This window comes from Talpa europaea, assembly GCF_964194135.1.
Source record: "Talpa europaea genome assembly, chromosome: 3".
Lineage (NCBI taxonomy): Eukaryota > Metazoa > Chordata > Mammalia > Eulipotyphla > Talpidae > Talpa > Talpa europaea.
Genome location: NC_140069.1, coordinates 76,491,912 through 76,518,934, shown reverse-complemented (window position 1 = coordinate 76,518,934; position 27,023 = coordinate 76,491,912).

Here is a 27,023-nt window from a genome sequence, read left to right as displayed (position 1 = left end):
TATGTATTTCAGTAGATCTGCCTGTTTCTGCTCCCCACTGTCTCTGGTGAATCCTCCCACCCACACTCCGCACCTCTGACCTAGAACCCAGTTCTTATATGCAAAAAATAAATAAATCTTAAACAAAAAAAATCTCTTCCAACTATACTAACAAAGACTAGTTGGATTAAATAAAACGTTCGCTCCTTTTTTATGATACCGACTAAGTTTAAGAACAGCGATCGTGAGAGAAAATTGTTCACAAAAGACTTCTATTGTGACATTTTAGGAACATGTGCACTACTTTCTATCACGGCAATTAGATTATGTGAGCTGTGTTTCATCCCTCTTGAATTTGCCCAATATTTGAATGTTCATCTAAGTTGCTAGATGTTTGCAAACAGCAATAGAAAACATTTTTAAAATACCAGTAAGATATAAAACCAGCACGACTTCACTTTCTAATCTTTGCCTTACATGAAAAATTTAGAGGAAAAACTGCTAGTGGATATTTTATCTGATCACTCATAGTAATGATAATAATGAAACAACTATCATTTATTGAGTCCTACTGTGCTTAGTTTTATGTATTCATATATTATTTCTAACCTTATAACAATTTGAGAGTTACTGGTATCATCATTTTAGAAATAAACAGGCACAGATAAGTAATAAAGCAGGTAAATTACATTAGTAATTGATGAAACGTACTTAAAACAAGATTTCAAAATGTTTTCTTTTATGGTAAATCACGTTAATTTAAAAATAAAGATATACAATTTATCCAAAGTAACAAGACATAAGCTAATGTCAATCTAAATAGTCGGCATTAAAGATAATCAATGAAATTATTTCCTATTTAAAATGAAAGCCATTAAAATAGCTATCAAACTGAGTTCATAATTTGACCAAGATGAAATAGCTGAACCTGAAGAATAACCCAGGATAAATACGACAGAAAAATTAGATGGAAATGGAGAAAACAGAGGTGAGAGCGTTTTAATAAAATTACATTGTGTGAGGCCAAGGTCACAATATCTACATCAAATGCCCATTCTTCTCCCAGGTTCTTTAGGTTTCTCCAGAATCTATGAAAAGTATTTTTTGGCTGAGATTTATATTTTGTGACATTTAAATCATTTGGAAATGCTTCAACAAAAATGTGTCATAAATGTTGAATATTTAATGTCCTGGGAGTTTTTTTAAAGGCACATATTTATCATATGACAAATTCTTATATATTCCTGTCTTGCTACTTCCAGATGAAAAAGGATGAACACTTAGAGAGGTAGCCACAAAAGGGAAAAGGGACAATTATTTTTTGTTAGTATGTAAATTCTTATCTACTTTTAAATTGTAAAAGTAGCATATGGTCATTATGATCTCAGAATGTTAAAACTAAGAATGTAAATATCATCTATTCTAATCAGCATTACATTTTTCACACATGAGAAAGCTGAGGCCCACAGAGATAAAAGAACCTGCCCAATACTCACAGCAAGACAAGGGCAAGTTCAATTGCCAATCTTGCTCCTTCGATAAAGTGTGCAATATGCACCGTTTATACATAGTCCTTCCTACTCACACACAATGTAGATAAATTTAATGAAGTCCCAAATATCTTCTTTGCCAGGTTGTGGTAGACAATGGTACGTGCCTAAAACAATGCATGGCCATTGTAGGCCACTCAGTACATACACATTGGTTGAATGTTCAATCCCTATCTGAGTACATTTATCTGTTGGTATATGCTGCATTAGTCTTTTTTTTTTAATAATAAATTTTATTTTTATATTCCCCCATACAATTGCAAATGCCCCATTCTGACCCCAATCCCTCCCCTCCCGGCCCCCACCCCCCAAAAAGTGTCTCTGGTTCATAGTTTTTTGTTGATTTTGATTTTCACTTTCTTATAGTTATTCATTTTCCTGGTCCCTTATTTAAGTTTTCTAGATTCCTGCTATAAGTGAGACAATCCGGTATTTTTCTTTTTCTTTCTGGTTTATTTCGCTGTATGCTGCATTAGTCTTTATAGAAGAAAATGCAGTGGGGAAGATGGTACCTGACAGGATAATTTTTGATGACAAAACCCTCCATTTTTTACTCGTCATAAGATGGAAATAGAAGGAGAATTTGCCATGATGAAAAAGATTTTCCTTTACTAGTAATTCCAAAGAAATTTGATAAGAAAGAAAGAGTATGTGGCATCATGAATAAAGATGAATTAATTAAACCGACAGACATAATACAGAAATCAGAAGAAAATACAAATTAGTAGTCATCAAAGTTATTTGATAAATACTAGGTTCACTCTAAGAGTAACAGAACTTCACAGATTAAAAACACTGTCTGCACTGTGTCAACCTTGGCATACAGACACAACCGATGGGAGGTAGAGGGTCCTGTGTGGGATTTGCTTTCTGAAGAGCCCCATATGCCTTCATATTGAGTACATTATCAGAGTTCAATGGGTACAATCTAACGGGAATTCAAAAGACCCAATGAAGATTGAAACATAGATCTCAACCTCATTCATAAAAAGAGAAATGTAAATTGAAACCATCATTTTTATCTATCACATTGTTAGAATTTAAAATTGTGATTTTAAAGCAAATGAAATTTTGTTTGTCAGGCACTCTCCCACATGTTGCTGTTAAGATTATACCTGTGGAAGTCAATTTTCCAATATCTAGAACTACACCATGTGACCCCACAAGTTTCACTTTGTGAATCTGTCCTGCATAAACACTTGCACTTGTTCCCCAAATAACACGTCCATCTGTAAGGGAATGGTTAAATAAATTATTGTGCATTCATATAATGAGTACTATTTACAGCTGTAAGAAAGAGTAACAAGTTCCCTGTATACTAATTTGGAAAGCTCTCCCCAGAAAAATTACTAAATGAAAAGCTCAATGTACTGTACATCATGCACAGCATTTTTTCCATTTATGTGTAAAAGAGAAGAAAAGAAGATATTAGCATTTGCTTGTATATAAATGTATTAAATTCTGGAAGGACACATAAGAAATTAACAGCAGTAGTTAAGTGTGGCTAAGGAAAGATAGGAAACAGGCAGATGGGAGACTATAGTGGGATGCACGATTTTCATTCTGTACTTTTCTATTTCCTTTTAGTTTTGAAAAAGTTAAATTATCTTTAACTTTGAAAAAAAAAATTGGAGTGTGAGGGCGGTGGGAGAAAATAACTGCACAACCTAACATGCTTAATAGAGAATCTGTCTTGGCACTCAGACTTCACGTGGACCACTCAATCAGGAGTCCCAGGCAGGCAAGTAGCTATAAGAACACAAACCCTAGGGCCTCCCTAGAGGCACAGGGATTAAAGTCTCAGTGCTAACAAGCAATCGCCAGCCCCTGTGGCCTGAGTTAGATCCCTAGACAGGGAACTAATCCACATGATGCAGCAGACCTCTCCAGTTTGGCCGCTGCTCTGTTCAGCAGTGTATTTCAGTAGATCTGCCAGTTCTGCCCCCCATTCTTTCTCCAGTGAATCCTCTCACACACACACACCCATACTTCTGGCCTACACCCCAGTTCTTGTGCGCATAAATAAATAAAATAAATCTTAAAAAAAAAAAAAGCACAAACCCGAAGAGCCAGAGAAAGCCAAATTACTGCATGCACTGTAGACCTCAAGACTGAGAAGGCAGGCTTCTGTAATTTGGGGGATATTCTAACTTTTAAAATGCGTTTTGATAGAGAACCTGTATCTGTCTGACTTTAAACTCAACAGGTCTTGAAAATACCTTTTCCTTTCAAAAACAATGCACCTGATCTAGGTGGATGAGATGAAGAGGGATAAGCTTGTAAATGGCCATAAAAATGAAGGCAATAGGGTGTCCTCCCAGGAACCAAGGCACACACACTCTCATGTATGCAAAAAAGTCTACTCATAAGGCAGACTGTTGTAAATCCTAAAGCCAATATATTCTGAATCCATTTTTATTTAACTCAAGAGAAATATAAATATAAACTTACTGAAAACATAAAAGGGAAAAAATAATATACATGAAGATTTGTTGACAGGAGAATATTAATAATGATGATATTACCAATCTATACTTGGATACCACAAATAAAATTATGTCAACAAAAAAATTAAAATATGATTCTCTACTATAACACTTCTGAGAAAGGCATAATTTTTATTCCCATGGTCTTTGGCATTGTTAGGTATGCCTAGAGATTTCCTAAAGCTATTGGCAACTTGTTTCTCTCTAAATCTAAATGTTATTTTTCTTTTTTTGAAATCAAGTCAATATGAGAACTCAATATACACTTCAGTTACTTTAACCATAATTTTTAAAATAGACAATTGAATTCTGTGCACTTGAAAACAAAAAGCCCTTATAATCCCTACTTCTTTGCATAAGAGATTACTTCTCTACTTCTCTGTTATGGAACAGTGGAAATTCCACAAGACATTTTTTCTGACTATTATCTACTGCATGTAGGATAAAGTTCCCTTTTTAAAAAAAAATCTTCCTAGCAAATATTACTGATCTTCCAAATATTTTCCATTAGTAAACTCTGCATTTTACATTCTAATACTGAATTTAACCTGAAACCAAGGAAAGCCTTTTGTGTGCAGTCTGCTCTAGAGAGAGTTTGCCTTTTCTCCAGTCCCTAGTAAGTTTTGCAATGTCTGGAAATGTTTTTGCTTGTCACAGCTAGGATAGGAAAGAAGTTACTGTTGCTACCAACATCTAGTTGGCAGAGACCAGGAAACATACTGCAATACAAAAACAGCCCCCCCACACACACACATACACACACAAGACTTAACCAGCCCAAAATGTCAATTGTGCCAAGATTAAGAAACCCCGATCTTGTGTCATAAGAGGAATACTTGTATTTTACATTTTCTAGGTTAAACTTGGAATTTTGGCTAGAGCACACACATGAAGGATGCTTTTGTTACATACATTCCAGAGGTATTTTAAGAATATCTTAACACCAATACTTTAGAAAGTAAATATGTGATTGCATTTGTTTTTGACTATGGTTGAGTTTAATGGGTTTTGCATTTTACTCCAGGAAACACTCTCTTTTGATCACAATTCTGAGTCAAAGAATAACGATAGCCTTGAGAACAAAGAAGGAAAATAAAATCTTGTTCAAGGTTTTACTAATTTTTCTTCTCTGCTGCAAATCAGAACCAGGAATTTCTTTAGCTATAGTATGTGTGTCTACAGTGTTTTACAATTTGACTTATTATGCCAGATTACTCCCAAAACATTATCCAGCTCTATACAACCAAAGCATTATTAAGTCAGTCATTTATACTGACTATGGTTCACAGAGTGTTAAGAATCCTGAAAGACATGTTTTCATATCACCACTGAAGCTGAGCAATGAAACAGTGATTGAACAAAGTAACCAAACACTTTGGACTTATTAGGTCTCTCTACAATTACATAGATAAAATTTTCCAACTCACTGTAAACTTCCCCAAAACATTATACTTCCTTTTCAAATAATTTCTCTTGCCAAAAAAGCTTGACTTTTTAATATAGATCAAGTGGAGATAAAAAAGTAAACAAACCAGTGACATGAGAATCCATTGACCTCTATTGAAATAACTACCCTGGGAAATTGAGAATTGATAAGATGAGGCCAGAGGAGAAAATAAACACAGGAAAACCCAAAACTTTAGACTTAGTGGTTTGCAAAATAATACTTTTGGTCAAATTAATTATGTCAATAAAAATATTAAAATATGATTCTCTACTGTAGCTAGCAGTAACATTTGATTATTTCCTAGAATGAAGAATCAGTAAAATTTTTATCAAAACATGCAATTTTCTACCAAGGTAACTACAAAATGAGTTTAAAAGTAGGCTTTCACAATTTTCTGGAGGCACCATTTCAACTTAAATTTTACCTGTGCTGACAGAGGGGAGAGAAGAGAGTAGGATCAAAACAGGATGGTGGGAATTGTATGGGGACTATAACCAAGATGAAAATGCATATATTGTGCAAAAATGAAAAATGATGTAAGAAATATATAAAATACAAAAAGGAAAAAAAATTTCACCTGTGCTATTGAGTTTGCATTAAGGTTCATGAATATCAAATCACAAAGCCTTTTATTTTTTTTATTTATTTTATTTTTTTATTTTTTTTTTATAGAGGCATGCTTTATTTATTTGTTTGCTGGTTTGTTTGTTTGTTTTGTTTATACATGCACTGGGTACAGTCAGAAGTGCGGGAGGGTGAGAGAATTCACCAGAGCCAGAGCGGGGAGCAGAGTAGGCAGAAGGACCGAAGTACACTGCTGAGGGGAGCAGCGGGCGGCAGGAGAGGTCTGCGCGCCATGCGGGACCCTCCGCTGGTGGCCAGGGAGCAGCCAGGGATCGAACCGGCGCCGCAGAGGCCGCGGGCAGCTTCGCAACCCAGCGCTCAACCGCTGCGCCACCGGGGAGGCCCCACAAAGCCTTTTAAAACACATGTGGCCATGTGTGATCAAAACAACACTGTGTACTTTAGATTTAGGATTTTGTTTCGCATTTCATGTACCAATGGCATGGCAGGGTGGTGGGGTAGAGGGTGAGTCTCATATACAAAGTTGCACTTTTTTTCAAATTTGTAAAGATACCATGGACTGATTCTTTTCCATGACTTCTTCACCTTCTAAAGTCTGGTCCTGAAAATGCAAGCATATAAAGTTCAAACCCTAAACTGACTTCTATGCTGTGAGTCACCTTGACAATTTAAGAGTCTGACCCAGATCCACAGAGTCTCCAAGCTCTTTAATGTCCCTCTCCCTGCAGGTGGGGTTCCCATCACTGTCACTGATTGGTCTCATTTTTATCCCTGAAGGGCAACATTTCTTTCATTTCCTTACCCTACAGCACAACCCTCCTAGAATAAGCTGCAGTTCAGAATATGTGAGCTGAATTTTTTTTTTAAGTCTCAAAGAGTGAAACAGAGGAGTCCAGATGTCAGTTATAGAAACTTGGAAGCAACACTACAACCCTTTGCCTTTCAGAGGTCAACTAGGAGAAATTTTCCAGGAACCCATGCAAACCTTCCCACCCCTTATCAGTCCCAAAGGACTAATTAGAACATACCCTAATCTCTTTGTTACAGAAAAAGCAATTTGAAAAGCAATGATATTGACTGATTTTTCCCAGCAATTTATAATTTACAAGTGTCTTTCATTTGATCCTCTTAGCAGCCATGTAAATAGGCATTATTTGTCTTTATAAGTATTAGTATTATGAATGTTGTTTCTCCTCTGAGAGGGAACTCTAATGAACTGGCCAAAAGAAGGATTTAAAACTCAGAACTGAGACCGCATCTTCTGTATGCCTTTCCTGTATAAAGTCAAGCAAACTACTTTCATCTCTCTGAAGATCTATCTCCTCATCAATAGAGTTGCCCTAAAATCAATATGTCATTGACTCACAGGGAGAACCAAACAATGCGGTTTAAGTGAAAGTGTCCTCCACCATGCACACAACACTACTGAATTCTACTTTTAAAATGAGGCTTATTTAGTTTGCCTGGTTAGATATTACATATATAATATATTAATATATATTAGTTATACATTTATTAATATATATTTATTATACATTAATAGATTTATTATATGTGTATTGATACATCTATATTACTACATACATGTATTAATACATTATATGTGTATTTATATATATATATATTAATGAAGAGAGAATGAGTCACAAAATTTAGGGGATTTTCCTAAGATGGCAGAGCCGAATTGGAATTTAAGCCTCTGGAGTGAATGCTACATTGCACCAACCATATCCTCCTTTTCCCCACAGAGGCCGAAGATCATGAGCACTTCTTTTCCAGCTGCTGGTAGGACTGCTGAAGGAGAGCTCACAGTTACTCCCTTCTCAGGCCATAGTCTCAGGCCTAGGTGAACTTCCTTCCCAAAGGTTGTTTGTTCTCCCCAAATTGATCACTACAGGGTACAGAGTCCTGCTCCCCCTTGCCTTACTTCTGAATAAGCTGAAGTACATCCTAGCACCAGCGATCCCAGGAGGATTGACTAAAGCCTCTGTTGAAATTGCATTATAGTTCACTTTCTCCCTCTGTTCAGTTTTGCTTCCCTTACCCCTCATGTGTGCTGATTCCAAGAGCACCCCACAATAAACCACCCACTCAAAAATCTCCATCTCAGCGTTTCCCAGAAACCAGAATTAATAGTCTCCTGACTCCAAACTCCATGTTCTTGGCACAGCAGTACATGTGAGGGTGGGCAAAAACTTCTTCACAATAAAACTGCATCTGCCTGCCAAGTTATCAGCAGATCTTTGAAGAATGTAAAACAGAATCTGTAATTTTAGATAGTTGCAGGGAAGCTTCAGGATCATGAAGAACATGACCTGAAGCAAAATTAAACACCAAAAATATTTTCTGTCTTCTATTTTGTTCAAAGATGTACAAAATGGGATAAAACTGCCTTTGTATCAAGGAGCCTATAAACAAAATTCTCAAAATAGTAACATCTCGTTGACCAAGGAAACCCACAGTTGCTGCCCAGAATCCCCTGCTTCAGATGTCTGCTTAAACCAAAGAGCATAAAGTATATGGGTGAGCTCCTGCAGAGTAGTCACGTGCCACTCCCTATAGAGCTGTCTTTGGGAACCATGAACCTCATGTAGGAGGGTCTTCTCAGAGCAAAGGGAGTCTGCTGTCACTGCCCCTTGACTGGAATTGACTGGTTCATAAAAGGACACCTGAATCAAGTTTAACCAATCAAATTCTCTTTCCCAATAATATGGACTTTAAAACAAAGGGACCCAGAAACTATTGGTCTCAATAATGTGAAACTGCAAAAGAGGGACCACAAATGGCTGCTGTTCAGGGGCAGGGAGCAAATCTGTTCCAAGGGCCTAGACAGACAATTCCTTAGACTCCAAGAGAAATACCTCCAACTTTCTAGTGAGGTCTGCTCAAGCAACCTGAGTTCAATTCTCTTATGTGAAATTCATAGGAACTTGACCACTCTCAGTCTTCTGTAAAGTTTGATGTAAAGTCCCTGAAAATTTAATTAAGCCTCTGCAGAAAGACATCTGTCCATAATATCTCCTATATGGTGATGTTGATAAAAACAAAAGAAATTTCCTCCTGTCTCAATGACATAGAACAAGACCATGAAAGTAGAATTAGAAAAAGCCATACCAGCAACAGAAAGTTTTTAATAGGAGATGTCATGTCTTTCTGGAAAGCCTCCACACCACAGGGATCCAGTTTTGCCATCACATTTTAAATAACCAGTCTTTCCATCAGCTGGACCCCACAATATCTCCTTCACCTCACTCTCCGGGTTATCTCTGACCTAATCTCCTCCTACTCTCCCTTCACATAGTCCATCAACATACAACATATACTGGCCTCTTTGTTCTTTTCAAGTAAGCTCCTACCTCAGTGCCTCCCACTTAATTTCTCCTATCAGGGCCTCTATACATCCCACAGACATCTATGTGGCTTATTCTCTTTATTTATGTCTCTACTTAAATGTCATTTCCTCAGATAAAGTTTCTTTCTTTCTCTCTTTTTCTCTCTTTCTCTCTCTCATTCCTCCTCTCGTATTCCATTCAATTTTTCATCAAGACACTTGTCACTATCTAACATTACACTACAGAACTACTTATTTGTTAATTATCCGTCACCCCAGTAGACTGTAATCACCATTATGACTATGAATTTATATTTTTGTTCAATATGAAATCTACACAATTTAGAAATCAATGACACACAGACTTCTCAATTTATATTAATTAGATGTAGCACTATTTACAATAGCTAAGCTTTGGAAACAACCCAAATGCCCAAAAATAGATGACTGGATCAAGAAGATGTGGTACATATACACCATGGAATATTGCTCAGCTATCAAAAAAAGATAAACTCATGCAATTTGCAGCAACATGGATGGAGCTGGAAGGGATCATGCTCAGCGAAATAAGCTAGAAAGAAAACGAAAAATACCGGATGGTCTCACTCATAGCAGGAATCTGGAAAACCTAAATAAGGGACCAGGAAAAAGAATAACTATAAGAAAGAAAAAATCAAAATCAACAAACAACTATGAACCAGAGACACATTATGGGGGGGGGGGAGGGAATGGAGGAATTGGGGTCAAAATAAGGGGGGTGCAATTGTATGGGAATATAAAAATAAACCAACCCCCCCAAAAAATGCATGAATAAATAAATAAAATCTCAGCACTGAGATATTTCCATTCAAAGACAATGTCAAGAGTGTATGTTCAGGACATGAGTGATACTGCTTCAGTCCCTCTTGTCTTTTGGCTTGTACACTGCCCATAGAAGAACCCCCTATCTTCTGTCCATGAGAAAAGAGTAGGCTGAGACCCACAAAGGGAGCTGCTCTCCCTACCAATGTCATTTCAACACATGCATGCTCTGGGGCCAGGTGGTGAGTAGGAAGCCTCCACCTCTAGGAATGTATAAGGCCTCTGAGGTATACAGAGCAAGGTTTCAGTGGCTGCAATGCAGAGGAAGACAGCAACAAGCAATAAAAAGGGCAAATGCAGGCTGGGGTGCAGGAGGAAGAGCGGGGACCCAGAATGGAGGCAAAATGCCAGGCTAGCTAACTCCATTGAAACATCTGCCTAGATTTCTCCTCTATGTCTTTTCTTGCTTGCTAAATGGTTTTTCTAATAACTCTGAATGCATTAACTAGACACATTCTCTTCTAGTGTTGAAATCTAGTCAAAAATGTGTATCATCAACTTCATCTTATTTTATAGTCTCATTCCACCTCAAAATACTTTCCAGTATTTTCAAAAAGGAAAAATCAAGCTCAGATAAACTAAACTGTGTACCTCACAAAGTGAATTTTGTTTGAGAGTTTTTTAACCTTCTTTAAAGCCCACTTTTTTACAACAGAATGGGCCAAGGGAGTAGTACAACTGTCATTCTGATTTACACAGCAATGGCAAATTGGGTAGCAATATGATCTCCAAACCAATATGGTTTGGATACAGCACACTCTGAAGCATTCCTATCGCATAATGGCAGGTGCTTTTCTTGACATTCTCACCAAACCCACTGGACATGAGCAGAGGACAAAATAAGATTACAATGGACTTAGATAAGGAAGTGTTTCAGAGAGATGGAGTCACACCACTGCTCAATACCACTTTTCTTTTTACAAAGTACAACGTGAGAATAACTATATGGTACATATGTGTCCTTATGTTACATTCTCAGAGAAATAAATGATAGATAGAAAGAAAGAGAGAGAGAGAAAGAGAGAGATACTTATTTTACTTTGGTTGGGGAATCATGCTATTTGGTGATTGGATACAAAATTCATGTTGCCAGCAACAACAAAAATATTAAAATGTACCCTTAGAGAGTGAGATAAGTATGATCCCTTTAGAAGAAAAATATATCAAAAGCCTCAAATGTGTACCACTCTTTGATCTAGTGATTTTACTCCTAGGAATTTAGACTGACACAATAATCATAGATGTGCAGAAAAATCCACTTACAGAGATGTTAGCATTGTGTGTAATCATAATCAAAAAAAATTTAGAAGGGACATTAATGTCTAACAATAGGGACTGAGCAAAACAAGACATGGCTATGCATGCAGAGAGATATGATGAAGCTGTTAACATGATATTAAAATATTTAGAGATTCTGAAAAGTAACTATAATGTAGTTTTAAGTTTTAAATGTATTCTATTTTAATGCAGTATAATACCAATTTAGTTAAAAATAAATGTGCTTTTACTCAAAAAAATTCTGAAAGGCAATAGCAAGTGTTATTAGTGCTTACCCTAAGCATTTGAATTACACATAATTTTCATTTATTGCTTTTATACTTTTTCTCCAAAAATGAACAATAATGAATGTATACTACCTTTCAATAAAAAGTACTATATATTTTTAAACTGTATGATCTATAAGATGTACTTTATATGCAGCAGGTGAAGAAAAGCAGCTGTCCATTGCAATGACAGAGAATAATTTCCATGATAACTCTTAGAGATATAGTCCTATCTTGCCACCTTGAAATGACAATAAATAACAACTCTTACAATGAAGCAGTGTCAAAGTGCTACAATAGGAAGCCAAAGTAATATTAATAGCCCTAGAACCATATATCAAGCAAATGCAAAAGCTTCCTAAAGAAAGATGCTGGTAGAATAAAGGACTGGAGAATGGAAGACTGTACTTTTGACAAATAGTATTCTTTGTGAGGCAGCTTAAACAGTAAATTTTAACTGCATTTAAGATATTAACCACTATCCTAACATTTGATATATGGTGATAGTTGTTTCCAGAATCATGTTACTAGAGTCATACAATCACCACATAATGAATTTGTGGAAAAAAAAAAACGTGAAAACACATAACCCCATTTAAAATTTTATTTGTATTAAAAGGTTTATAAAATCATTTTATCTTCAAGTTTGTGAATATATCTATCTTTCAAATGTACTTCCTTTCTTTAATTTCTCTTAATTTACTTTTTCTTTCTTTAATTTCTTCCTTTTCCAAGATTTCATGCTCCCCAACACACACACACACACACACACACACACACACACACACAGAGTCCCATCTTATTGCCATGATATCAAAACAATTAGTATTTCTTTGCACTGTTACATGGTACATTTTCTGCTCTCTGAAGTTACAGTAGAGCCTGAATTCTCAATTTTTGCTAGGAAAAAAAAGGAAATTGAGTTTCTTTGATTCATAAAGCCACAGCTTAAATTTATGAACTCTTTTTCATTCAAACAAAACTAACAGTAATTTGATTAAAGAAGAAAGGAGTCAGAATTAAGTTTCATGGAAATAGTCAACTTTTCTTCATTCATGCAAAGAGGAATGGGTCAAATCTGCACTTCCACTCCAGCCTTGACTGACAAAATGACCTATATCTGATGGTTTATGAACAGATCCTTACTGTCTTGCTGGGGAAGAACAATGAGAATGTATTATACTCTGGTTTGGGGGAATCAGGAAGTTTTAATCAGTTGAGAAGAGTTCAACCTGTGAGCTTGTCAAAGCTGAGCTCTATGGGATTGTTCCAGTGACCACAGTCTGTGTTTTCTTCTTTTTCAGTGCCACTTAACAATTCACAACCCTACTGAGAATCCCCAGGGAAAGACATTTCAGTATGCATAAAATTTAACTAAGAGGTGTTTTGGTTTGGATTCCCCAAGAAGTAGTTCTTGAGGTAAGGATTTTAGTGAACATTTATTTGGAAATTTCAAGAATCTCCAGTACAGCAGGGAAAGGAAGAGAGACAGTAAACAGGAAATTGTTAAGCAAGTACATTGGTTAGTTTGTGCTGCATAACAAACCACTCCAACACTTTCTCACTTTCAAAAACAAACACTCACTACCCCTATGAGTCATCTAGATGGTTCTTGTCTGGGTCGGCTTCACTGCCCTCTCCATTCAGTTTACAGCTCTTTTAGAGCTAGATGATCTTCAATGGCCAGACACACTTGTCTAATGATTAGTCTAGAAAACTTTAGTTAGAACAGTTCATAGCTAAGTCAACTCTCATCCTCCAATAGACTAGCTTGGGCTCTTTTAGATAGCAGTCACAAGTTCTGAAAAGCCATAGGAAAACAAAACCCAAGCTTTTCAACCTTCTGATTGGGTTATGTTTTTGCCAGTCTGCCAATGACCGAAGTAAATTCATGTGCACACCTAGATTAAGGATTGGGGAAATGGACTCTACTTTTTTGATCACGGTTCTGTAGCATTACATGACAGAGAAAAGGAGAATTTGTGGTTATTTTACAATTTAGAACCACCAGCAGCCAGGCTGGTGTCTGGAATTTAATCCAGCAGGGAATCTCTGCATGAATCTATGCTTCAGAATTAATTCATCCCACCCCAGGTATGAGGAAACTGAGCTACTTATACACTTATACGCCCATCAGTCATTGATGGGGCACTGCAGAGTTGCTAATACCCCAGCAGTTCCTGCTACCTGCACTGCAACAGCAGTATAGCAGTTCAAAAACATACCTCAGGCACAATGGTCCAGAAGTTAACAGTTGGGAGTCTTCTGGAGCACCCAGAAATAGTAAGTCCTCAATATTATAATAAGTCCTGTCTACGAGGTGATGCAAATAGCACGTATTTACCATTCAAAGTGATTAAAATCATCCAATGCATATAGTTCATTCATTTCAATTAGTTCATTTCAAATTCTAACTCTACCATTTTTTTTTTTTTAATTCATGATACAGTAAAAGGCCTGAAAAGTGTCATTCAATAGCCCTTACTATTCTGGTTAAAACAATGGCATCATTGCTCTCTGGACCCCATCAGCAGCCATCTGAGAATATGAACAAAAAGTCAACCTTTCAATAAACACTACTCAGAGATACAAACATCATAGAGGGAAATGAACTATAAGTTAATCTCATTTAAGAGATTAACACAGCATCACAGCACATCTTTGCAATGCAACAATGAGTAAATATTTTCTGGCAAATATTTTCTGAAATGGAGCTATCAGAAAAGAGTAGTGATAGCATTACTTAAATTAGTTTGAACCAGATGTTAATTACTAAGAATCAGGTGTTACCAAAGATTCTACTCCACAGTGTGATATTATAAATGTGATGTTTTTATTTATAAAATACTTGTTTAATATAATAAGAGACAATACAGTGTGGGGGTCAAGACCTTGCAGTCTAAAGTCAGATTCTTGAGGTAGAATCCCACTTGACCACATACCAACTATGAATCTTGAGCCATTCACTGAAGGTCTGAGTGCCTCCATTATTTATCTGTAAACTGGGGGTGATTATGTTTCTTATCCCCAAAAATTGTAGTGAGGGTTAATACATAATAGTAGTCTTAGAACAATACTGGACAATAAGGTGAATATTAGCTAACTTTAGTAGTGGATTACCATTTCTACTATTGACTAAGAATCTTTTAGCTTGAGTTAAGAATTACTTGAAAATAGAAACTAGAAAATAGTTTAGAGATAGGATTTAATTGCACCCAGATGTCAATATCTTAAGGAAATTTTTCTCTGTAAAACTAAAAGGCTAGTTTTTTTCTCAATAACTTCTTGGCAAAAAATAACTTTTCCATTGCATACAAATACCTATTAGAATACCCACATTCCCACTGGCACATACAAAGATAAACAAATATACCCACACACACCTGTAAGAAGAGTTTCTTGGAGTAACACTCATTGTGATATACTCTACTCTCTTTTATTTCAGTTTATTTAGATGTTGGTAGTATTCTGCTATCAATTTCACCATTTTTCCTTTACATATATATATATTTATATATATTTATTTATTTTGTAGAAGAACTGGGTTGAAGGACAGAGCTGCAGGGATATGAGATAATTCACCAGAGACAGAGTGGGTGCAGAACAGGCATTATATTGAAATGCACTGCTAAGGGAAACAGTGGGCAGGGCAGAAGAGGTCTGCTGTGCCATGTGGGTCAGCTTCCTGGCCAGCAATGGAACTCAAGCCACAGTGGTAACAGCACTGAGACTTAACCCCTAGGCCACCAGGGAGGCCCTCAATTTCACCACTGTTAATGGATCATGACCTAACATTTGGAAAAAAATGCAATGATACATGAGATTTCAATGAGATGATTTCATGGGGAAAAATATAAATATGCTCCCCTTTTCTGGCCACTCTTCAGCCCAGTCCTGCCCTATAGTGCTAGGGTTGAGTTCTCCTGTAGTACCAAGGGAAACAAAGAAACTTCTCACAGATTCTCAACTAAATCAGAATACTCTGATCTCTTGTTCTGGCACCAGCTACTCACCATTTTTAGAACTTTTCTCAGGACATGCAAAACACTGGGGGGAAATGCTTCTGCTTGAGAAAATAACGACCTCTCTATAACCTAAAGTTGTGACCTTCGTGCACATAGAAGGCATGAGATTGTAGCAAGTGGGGTCATCAAACCTCTGAAAGCTGTGAAGGGCTTCTTTCCAGCCCCAGAATAGAAACTATGACCCCTGCCTTTTCATCCTACTTGTGGCCAAAGCAGCTCACAGCACAGCATATAATTCAATCCTTGACAATTAAACATATAATAAAACTTTAAACAGGGAACATCTGTTAAGCACAAAGCTAAAAGGAGTAAATTTTTAGGAAAATGGCAAATATCACAGAATACAAAATCATTTGAAACACTTATTTTCTTTTCATTTTTTTTCCACTATGTCGACTCCACATCACTAAATTATACCTTTTATTCATGATTCACATTTCTTTCATTGTAGAGGTAGCACTACTCCTTAATTTCCACACTTGAAGCCAAATGAGAGATGTGAATATTTCACTTTAAAAAACAGTATTAAATCTGAATCTGGAAGAAGATGAAGGTTATTGTGATTGGACAACAAGTTTTATGTGTATTTTACCATGAACAAAAAGTGACTTTTTAAAAAAGTACTAAGTAGAAGTGCTTCAGAATTCATATTGCTACATTTAGAACCCTCCTCCTACCTCACCACCTAATCACAAAAAAAGAGAGAAAAACAAGCAAGTGTTACATTTTATAGTTAGTCAAGTAAAATCTATTTATTCATTTGTCAGTAAATTTTTTCTCAAATTTTATTGATTTGTCAATTGTTTACATAATTATGATTTTGGATGCACAATTTCACACTTTCATATGTGTACATGCTTCTCCCTCCCTGCACCAAAGCTTTGGTATCAATACCACCATCACCTCCCTACCTCCATTCCTTTTACCTGCCCCCATCCCCTCTGTCAGCTAGTATAATTTGCAGATTCTAAGAATTATTTTATTGTGTTTCAATCAAATAAAATTTACTTATTTAGATATTTAAATCTAATGTCCTACATCACCATTGTTAATTTTTGTGGTAATGGGGAATAAACAGAGGAAATGGAATTACCCCTCTCTATCTCCGGTTGACACAAAGATTTCCACACACCAACTACTCCCTAATTGGAAGAGTTCTCCATAATAAACATGCATCCATAAATAAACTGAATTTTTGCTGAAGCCAGAATTGGTATATTAACTTAAGCTTTGTGTCAGAAACCTACTGACTTACTCAACTGAGCAGTCAAAAATATATAAATATACTCAAAGAATTATATAAACATAAAAATGGAGGACTTGTTAAAAGTTTCTGCTTGGCTACCCCTTGAAAACTGAAGAAAACAAGGACATTTCATTTGGGTGCTGCTATTAAATGAGGCCTTGAAGAAAACCAGAGGAGCACTTCATTTAGCACGTGTTTCTCATTGACCTTGTGAGGCATCCATCCAGAATCTTTAATAAAAGAACACTGTGAATAAGTATACACTCTTACTGTTGAATTTTGATGGCCTTGAGAGCCACTCAAGCTTCACCTTTGTGGTTAATGTGTCATCAGAATCTATTTCCAGGCATTTACAGATAGCTTTGTTGCAGCTTCCAATTACAATAGTGTATCTGTCTCTCTCTCATGCTCATCTTATTACCCAAATCAAACATTCTACTTACTAAGAGAAAAGTTATTTCATGTAAGATTCATTTTCAAAATCTTCTAACTTTAGGCTTTTTCACAGTGCTTGAATAATGGATTTAACAACTTTGTCTTATTCTAGACTTAAAATCTAACTCATTCGAACACAGTAACTTGACAGTACCCCTATGCCCCACCCTACACTTCCCGATTTCCCAAAATAATTGATCATACAGGAAAGAGAGTATGACTGAAGAGATGAGGAAATATACTTAAAAATGGAAGCTGTTTATGTAAATGTCTGTTTAAAATGAACCCATCTGCTTAAACTAAAGGTAATGAGTAAAGCTTTTTTGTGGCACTGTTTTAATCTAGAACTAAAAGAAAGTTCTCTAGTACCAGCCTTTGTACTACAAAGGAGTTGAAGGGAGTCATCAAATACACCCAGTATTTAAAGGACAAACAATATGGGCAGCCCTGGACAGATCACATTTTGTATGACTACCAATGAAGAAATTATATCAATAATAAGATATAGATATCAATAATAAGATACAAGATATCAATAATAAGAAATTGTATCAATAAACTTGCCAAGGGCTGCCCTGGGGTCACAAGGGGTTAAGACGCAACCTATGAAGCTATCCGCAGCCTCTGCAGCATGAGTTTGATCTCCAGCCAGGGAGCAACCCACGTGGTGCAGCAGACCTCTCCTGACTCTCCCACTGCTCCCTTCAGCAGTGTACTTCAGTCAATCTGCCTGTTCTGTTCCCCACTCTGTCTCTGGTGAATCCTCTCACCACCACCCCACACCTCTGGCCTGTACCCCAGTTCTTGTATGCATGAATAAATAAATCTTTTTTAAAAACTTGCCAAAAAAGAATTTGAGTGAACATAATGATCGAAAGATGAAGATTTATACAGCACAACTTGAAGTATAAATTTCAACATAAATAAGGAAATCTCAACCTTGGAGACATGAAGTCCTAAATCTAAAAAAGAAAGTACAGCTCACCCAATTTGTTAGTGGCATTTTATTCACATTAAACAAAGAATTATGCAATAGCTAAGGAGGTTTAGCAAACGTACTTCACACATTGGCCAATTCACATTTCTTTCATCTCTGAGTACTTCTAAAACCTTTAGGCCCACATCCAGGAAACCTTTCCAAATGACTCATATATCACAAACTCTTTATTATTTGCTTAATCCAGTGATTTCCAAGAATTGTTGCTTTTTCAACGCCCAGTCCTGATTGACTATTATTAATACCTCCTGCGACTCAAGTCAAGGAGATGACATAAAATGGGATTTAAAGAGTTTTAAAAGAAGGGCCTTCCTTGGGTCAAAAGGAGTTAGCACCACACTATGAAGCAGTCCACATCCTCTGCAGCACGAGTTCGATCCCTGGCCAGGGAGCAATCTACATGGCACAGCAGACCTCTCCTGACATGCCTGCTGCTCCCCTCAGCAGTGTATTTCAGTAGATCTGCCTATCTGCTCCCCAGTCTGTCTCTGGTGAAGCTTCTCACCCCCCACATCTGTGGCCTGTACCCCAGCTCTTGTATGCATAAATAAATAATCTTTAAAAAATAAAAACAAAGGATTTTAAAAGGAGGGAAAATGTGAGGAGTTGATGAAAGGAAAAAATAAGCAAAATCATTATCACAATAAGGATAAATGTCTCATTCTAGTCTTTATCTTTGCCCCAATTTGCTAAATTGCATTAAAAACTATGCTAATAAAAACAGCTAATATTTACCTATTATGAGTCAGGCATTGCTCTAAGTACCTTGCAAATACTATCTCATTCAATACTAATAACTCAATGAGATAGGTACTAGCAACATTCTCTATTAGAGATAAGGAAGCTGAGGCACAGAGGAGCAAGTAACTTGACCCAGGTCACACAGCTAATAAGTATCGGATCTAAAATTCAACACCAAGGCCTCCCCTGGTGGTGCAGGCGGTAGAGCTCAGGGCTGTGAAGCTGTCCGCAGCCTCTGCAGCACCAGTTCGATCCCTGCCAGCCAGGGAGAATCTCACATGGCGTGGCAGACCTCTCTTGCCACGCCCGCTGCTCCCCACAGCAGTGTATTTCAATCAGCCTGCCTTTTCTGTTCCCTGCTCTGTCTCTGGTGAATCCTCTCACCTTCCCACGCATCTGGCCTGTACCCTGGTTCTTGTATAAATAAATAAATAAATCTTTAAAAAAAAATAAAATTCAACACAAGCTATCTAATTCTGAAAGTTATATATTTACCTGGTACTTTACATGTTGTTTTCCTTTGAGAGGGCCCACTAGCCACATTCACTTGAGGGCTACATTATAAACTATGCATCCTGCGGGGAAGGAGAGCAAAATAATCTGTTCCATAAATATAAACATTTATGACTAACAAACTTGACCTTTGGCCGCTTAAAGGAACACAAAAAAAATGAATAAATTATAGTTCATGCCTTAAGCCCACAGTGAGTACAAGATATACTTTCTAAAAGTTTTCACCGACTTTTAGAGCTATGTACAAATTGTTTTTGGGGACATGGGAGTGGAGTGACTAGCTTCTTGGAGAATGTCAAGATGTCACAGAGAAGGGGATAAATGAACTGAGTATTTTGAAAGACAAGTAGTACGTTCCAGAAAATAGGAAAGTAGAAGCAAGTATCTACTATTTCTTAGAAAAAAAATGAATATTCACTTGTTAGTAAAAAAAAAAAAAATGTGGCACACACATATCCATTGTGCTAGTTCTATGGAAGATATGAAAAAATATAATCTCTTATTTCAATAACTTTAAAATTTAAGAGAAAACATACATGCATAGTACTTTGAAGCAGGAAGTTTCCCAAGCCTGCTGCTTGGGGGTGTCTACCACTTTGATTCTGTTGCTTGCTGGAGCGGAGAAGTTGCTGGGTATACTGCACTGCTTGTTCACAGTGATAGCCATGACTATCTTGAACCCCCTTCCTGAACAATACAAGAATGCTTACGATATGATGGGTGAGATAGCAAGTTTCCTCATACAAACTGTATAAAATCTTGCCATTTTTTTTTCCTGGGTATTCAGCCCTTTGGGGAGCCATCCCACTGAGCCCGCTGGTGTGACAATTAAATCTTTCGCCATCTCTCTGAGCGCCATCTGATTTCTCTGGGAAATTGCCCATAATAACATGGCTATATGTTATTTAAAATGCAATAAGTCATCTAGGATTTCCCTTTTAATTATCTAAAACCTTCTAAGGATAGAGCCAAAGAATTCTGGAATACTGATGTTTGATCTTTTTTCTACAAACCTGAGCTCAAGAAAATGGTTGGATCAGCTGAACTAGCTTCAAGAGTCAATAGAATAAGGACTGAATATACAGCCACAATCCCATTTTGCATTTTATAATGCTGAGATTGTTGAGGTATAGGTGGAACCACATGCGAGAGTATAATGCACAAACACTGGGCGTGGAACGCGATAAGTTACAGTCCCAAAAAGACTTGCAATCTGCATTCATAATTGTATAATTCTTGGTTAGGCAGGTGCAATAAGCAGCTTGCACTGTGGACTAGATGATGTTGATCTGGCTACCATTTATCCTAACTTCATTTTGCACTGCACCCTTAATAAAGCAAAATGTGTTTGAGTTGTTCAAAGGGTAGCCATGTCTTGTCTTTCAGTCAACCTAAGCCTACTAACAAAATTTTTCAGTGCAAGAAATTTAACATAATATGTAGGAGCTCAGAAGAGACCACTGCTGATTAAATATTCAAAGAATTTTTGGAGGAAGTGTCATTGAAATTATGACTAATTGAATCTACTATCAAACAATCAAGATTTCAGTCTCACTCACTGCCTTAGTGATTGATACATTGACTCACTAGATAAATTATCATCGTCAAAAATTATCATAGCAAATTATCATAATCAAAAAAATATTAAAAGTCCAGTTGTTGGCCTTGGAGATTTGTTGGTATTAAGACTTCTTGCCGGCCTCTCTGGTAGCACAAGTGGTTGAGCAGCATGCTGTGAAACTGTCCGCAGCCTAGGCAGTTCAATCCCAGCTGGCCAGTGAGAGTCCCACATGGCGCGGCAGACCTCTCCTGTCTCGCCTGCTGCTCCCCTCAGCTGTGTATTTCGTGAGTCTGCCTGTTCTGTTCCCCTCTCTGTCTCTGGTGAATCCTCTCACCCTCCTGCTCATCTGGCCTATACCCCAGTTCTTGTATAAAATAAATAAATAAATCTTTAAAAAAAATGACTTCTTGCACTTTGCAAGGACTAATTTTATAATTTATCTATAGAGAAAAATTCTTAATTCCTTCATCTCCAGGTCCTGACAAAGTACAACAACAAAAACAATAAATATTTACTCCACAATTCTCTAAAATTTACAGTTTATTATCTTATTTGATTTCCCCAGTAACCTTATAGAAAATTCATCAAGTTTAATGACTTGCCCAAGTCACATGGCTAGTATGTGGATGGGGCAGATTTTTTTCTATTATCCCACCACTGAGTCCCAGTTCTCACTAAAATGACTTTGGAAACTCCTCTCAGTGCATAAATTACTAACTACTTCTCTTTTCTCTTAGAATTGACCTCCCTTACCTGGGACGGTACATGCAGTCATGGGCATTCATGTTGCACCCTATAACATCTTCACTCAGCTCCCAATTAATTGGGTATCAGGTATACCTTAGACAAAGATGGAAAATCACATGTTCTTTTTCTTTATTTTTGGTAACCTCTTTTATTGAGGTAATATTGGTTCAAAACATTGTATATGACTTAAGGATATAGCTTCATACTCTTTATATGGGTGTTACCTACTTGCTTATCACCAAAGTACCTATCACCCCTAACCATGGACTATTGGGGCCCTCCCTACCTTTTACCCCCACCTCCTCCAGAAGCCTCAATTCTCTAGTCATAATTCCAGGGTTTATTGTGGTTTAGTTTTATCTGTTGCTTTATTTCTCTATATCCTGCATGGGTGCAATCATCCAGTATCTGTCTTTCCCCTTCTGACTAATTTTGCTTAGCATAATCTCCTCTGGTTCCATCCACTTTAAATCAGATATTCTAAACAAAGAATTTGGAAATTAATACCAAGATATAGAGAGTCTGTTTCTCCACATGCCACAAACAAAAATATGTAAATTTGGGAGCTGTAAGGGGCCACATTCCACCTGGAGATCAAATGTCAGACAAAAACCTACAGAGAGAAGGGTGAAACAGAAGCACAAAGAGTATCCACACACAAGAAGATCACCCACTAACTTTAATGTTCCTTTACCAGTCCTTTCACCAATTCCATCGTTCCAATGCCAAGCTTTCATGTAGCTTGAATTGGTTTCCATTACTTAAAATCAGAGTCTTAAATACTAATATTGTAAAATCTGTTTAATACCAGTTAATATTAACTAGGACTAGTGGTCAAAAGAAAGAAAAGGAAAGAAGGAAGAGAGGCAGGACATAAAGAAGAAAGGAAAGAAAGAAGTGTAGTAGCGATGAAAGAAGGAAAAAAGAGGGGGAAGTAAGTTTGTGTGTGTGTGTGTGTGTGTGTGTGTGAATAGCCATCACCTCTCTTATATGCCTATAATTTATAAATATATATATATATATATATATATATATATATATATGGAGAGAGAGAGAGAGCTCAATCAAGCCACATCCTCTCAAAATCCCCATTCTGCTCTACCAAGGGTAAGGAAGGAGATTCACGGCCTGGGTTTCAAAGATGCATGAGTGCCTGGTAAAGGATTTGGTGTGAATTTTTTCCAGATTTATCTTAATAATCCTTCGGGAAAAGGGCCAGATGATAGAGTATAGGAGAGAATGGGTTTGGGGAAAGGAGATAATATAGATGATGAATCAATTGGGAGGTAAGAATGAGCCTCAACAAAGAAAAGATTCTATATACAGAAAAAAAGAAAAAAATATGAAAAATGCTATGAGAAAAGGGATGACACTTAGCAATGAAGGGGCTACGTGAGATGGAGGTGGGTAGTGAGGAGGAGTCAACGATAATTGTTCCAAGTCTGGGACCTAGCTGACTACAAGAAACTTAACATTAGTAACTCAAATTTGAAATCAGAAGAAGCACTGAATTAAGGAGTTGGACTCATGAGGTGTCTTCTATCAGTAGAACGGCCTAGCAATACAAGAATAAAGCATACTGAGCTACAGCTGTGGGAGTGGTTCAGCAAGACTGCCAGTTGACATAAGGTTACTTAGGCAGAGCATTGCAGAGAGAGACAAAGAAGGACAAGAACAAAGCCTTCGGGAGAGTCATAATAAGAATGAACAGATGGAGAGAAATATGACTGAACAACCATAGAAAAAGCAGGGGAAATTAGCATAGCACAATCAGTGCTACTAAGGGAGAAGAAGGTTTTAAGGAGAGGGTAAACAGTTTCAAACATCTCAGAGAGGTCAGAAGAATACTAAATTTGAGAGTAACAACCAAAATTCGTATTAATACACTTTCACTAGCTTAATAAGCAAGAACATCAAATCACAAAGGTCTCAGGAGTGAGTAGTTAGGGATAAGTGAGAAAAAGTCAAGTGTATTCAGAGATGAAGGGAAACCTGATCATGAGCCTTTTCTTCTTTTCTTTTTTGGCTTTTTCAAAAATTTTTATTTGTTTGTTTGGTTAGTTGGTTGATTGGCTGGGGGAGTTTTGTTGTTTAATTTTTATTTTTTTTTAAATGTTGAGCCTCCAATTGTACATAAAAGGGAAAGGATAAGTAAACACAGGTTGAAAATGCACCCAGTCAGTGGTAACACCTAATGAAGATATCCAAATATTACCTCAATTAAAATTTAAACAATTTTTAAATTAAAAAAAGAAATTAAAGCTAAAACAAAGAAAATTCATTAAAGATATAGTATATATGCACAATGGAAAACTACTCAGCAATCAAAAAAGATAAGTTCACGTCATTTGCAGCATCATGGGTGGAGCTGGATAGGCTTATACTAAGTAAAATAAACCAGAAGGAAAAGAAAAAAACAAAAAAAAGTTGGTGTCACTATCTGTGAAATACAGAAAAATCAGACAAACTTTAAAACCAACCTTTGAAAACTGACCACAGATCTTCAGCTTTCAGAGGGAAAGGAGAGGAGGGATAACAGGGGAATGGGAGTGTGGGGGAGGACACCATGGAGTATGGGGGAGGACTTTGGGTGCTTCTGTGATGGGAGTGCGACGGTCACACCTGAAGAGGGAAATCCTGTTCTGTCAAAACCCTAGCTAAGACGTGGAACAATGGTATCCTGATTACCAATAAACAATTTTCAAAAAATACATGGAAACATAAATGCTGAAAAATAAAATAAAAACAGATAAATTCTTGCCATTTGGAACAACATAGATGGAACTCGAGGGAATTTTGTTAAGTAAAATAAATCAGAAGACAGACAAATACCAGGTGTCACTTATATGTGGAATACGGGGAAAGAAAACAAAGTGTCAGACAAAATCAAAAAAATATAAAACCCTAAATGTGCCTGTGGAATTGAGATTACCAGAAGGAGAGGCAGAGAGAACAAAGTGCCAAGGGGACACCATCGACTATATGGTGGCGACTATGGGTGCCTTGGTGGTGAGTGTGGTGTGATGACTAATACTGAAGGGTATGATCCTACACCTCTAGATCATACAGGCTTATAAACCAATAAGAGAAATATACTTTTTAAAAAGCAAATGCATAAAAGAGAATAAAATTGGAAGAAATAAGATACTGAAGGGCACAAAAAGTACCAATGTTGCTGAAGGAAATCTTATTTGGAGCAAAAGACAGTTAACAGTGTGATGTCTTCCATCTTCTCTGTAAAATCACAAGAGAGGCCTAAAAAGATGATAATATTGGGCCTCCCCTAGTGGCACAGGCAGTTGAGTGCCGCGCTGTGAAGCTGTCCACAGCCTCTGCAGTGCCGGTTCAATCCCAGACGGCCAGCAAGGGTCCCACATGGCATGGCAGACCTCTCCTGTAGTGCCCGCTGCTCCCCTCAGCAGTGTATTTCGTCAGTCTGCCTGTTCTGTTCCCCGTTCTGTCTCTGGTGAATCCTCTCACCCTCCTGTACATCTGGCCTATTCCCAGTTCTTATATAAAATAAATAAATAAATCTTTAAAAAAAAAACATGATAATATTAGCATCTGAAATCATAATCCATAGTGCAGGCCTACTAGGTATATAGTAGTTAAATGTTTGTTGAATAAATAAGTGAATGTGCTACTCAAATAAATACGTACATGTAGGGGCAGGATGAGCACTGAGCAGGTTCCCTCTGATAGGAGCAGACCAGGTAAAGGAGAGTCTTGTAGTTCTCGGTGAGTTTCTCAGGCTTTTATTGAGCTTTACATGTAGTATGGCAAACAGGTACACAGCAGGCAGGGGTGCTGGGGTGCCAGGAGGCCAAGAGGCCTCCAGGTCCCCAGCAAGTCTTCACACTGGGCTTCTTAGGCCTTCTTTCTCATCTTCTCTCTCCTGCCTAGCTCCTGCTTCTGCTTCTCTTGGTGACTATCTCAACACTCCTCCATGGCCGAAAGAAGTAAACAAGATAACTTATAACAATGTAACAACTGCAGGTACCCCATCAGGCAGGGCAATTCCAATGGTGAGAGGGCAGAAAAGCCTGAAAACCATTTACCCTACAATACACACACAGAATACATGCACATAAGGTTTTTTGCTGACAGTTTTTTAAAAAAATTAGTTTAGGAAAAGAACAGCATTCAATAGACATTAGCCCTATGGAGAGCGAGAAATGAAAATAAACTCCACTAACCTTGAATATCAGAGATGAGAAATATAATTATATATCATATCCAAGTTAATTCAGCCACAAATATAAACTCAGAAGTCTTTTTTTTTTTTTAAAGATTTATTTATTTATACAAGCACGGGGTACAGTCAGAAGCGCGGGAGGGTGAGAGAATTCACCAGAGCAGAGCGGGGAGCAGAGCAGGCAGAAGGACCGAAGTACACTGCTAAGGGGTGCAGCGGGCGGCAGGAGAGGTCTGCGCGCCCTGTGGGACCCTCCTCGCCCGGGCAGTCGGGATCAAGTCGGCGCTGCAGAGGCTGCAGCTGTGGGCACTTCACAACCCAGTGCTCAACCGCTGCACCACCGGGGAGGCCCTAAACGCAGAAATCTTATCATCATCAGAATAATTTACCATTATGAAAGGCAAAGTAATACAGAGAGCATTTTCATTTCCACAAAAGAAATTCCATGAGACCCTTTCCATGTGACCTTTCTCTAACATCACTCTTCTCCTATAAAATGACTCTGTGGCTTCAAGCACTTACATCCTGAAGCTAGCCTGCCTTCCATTTCCAGTGACAAATCAAATAACGTAGGTCAGTATATGAGCAGGGCAAAGTAAAGATTCTTACACATTTAAAATCAAAATTGTGATAGCAAAAACCTGCTACACAAAATGTGAATAAAATTCAAAGTAATTAAAGAAAACAAGAACCTGAATCATTTTGGAAAATTTAATGTGACTTACATCGCATTGCCCTTGAAAGTAAGTGTACTAAAGAACTCAGTTTTCCGGGTCGCTA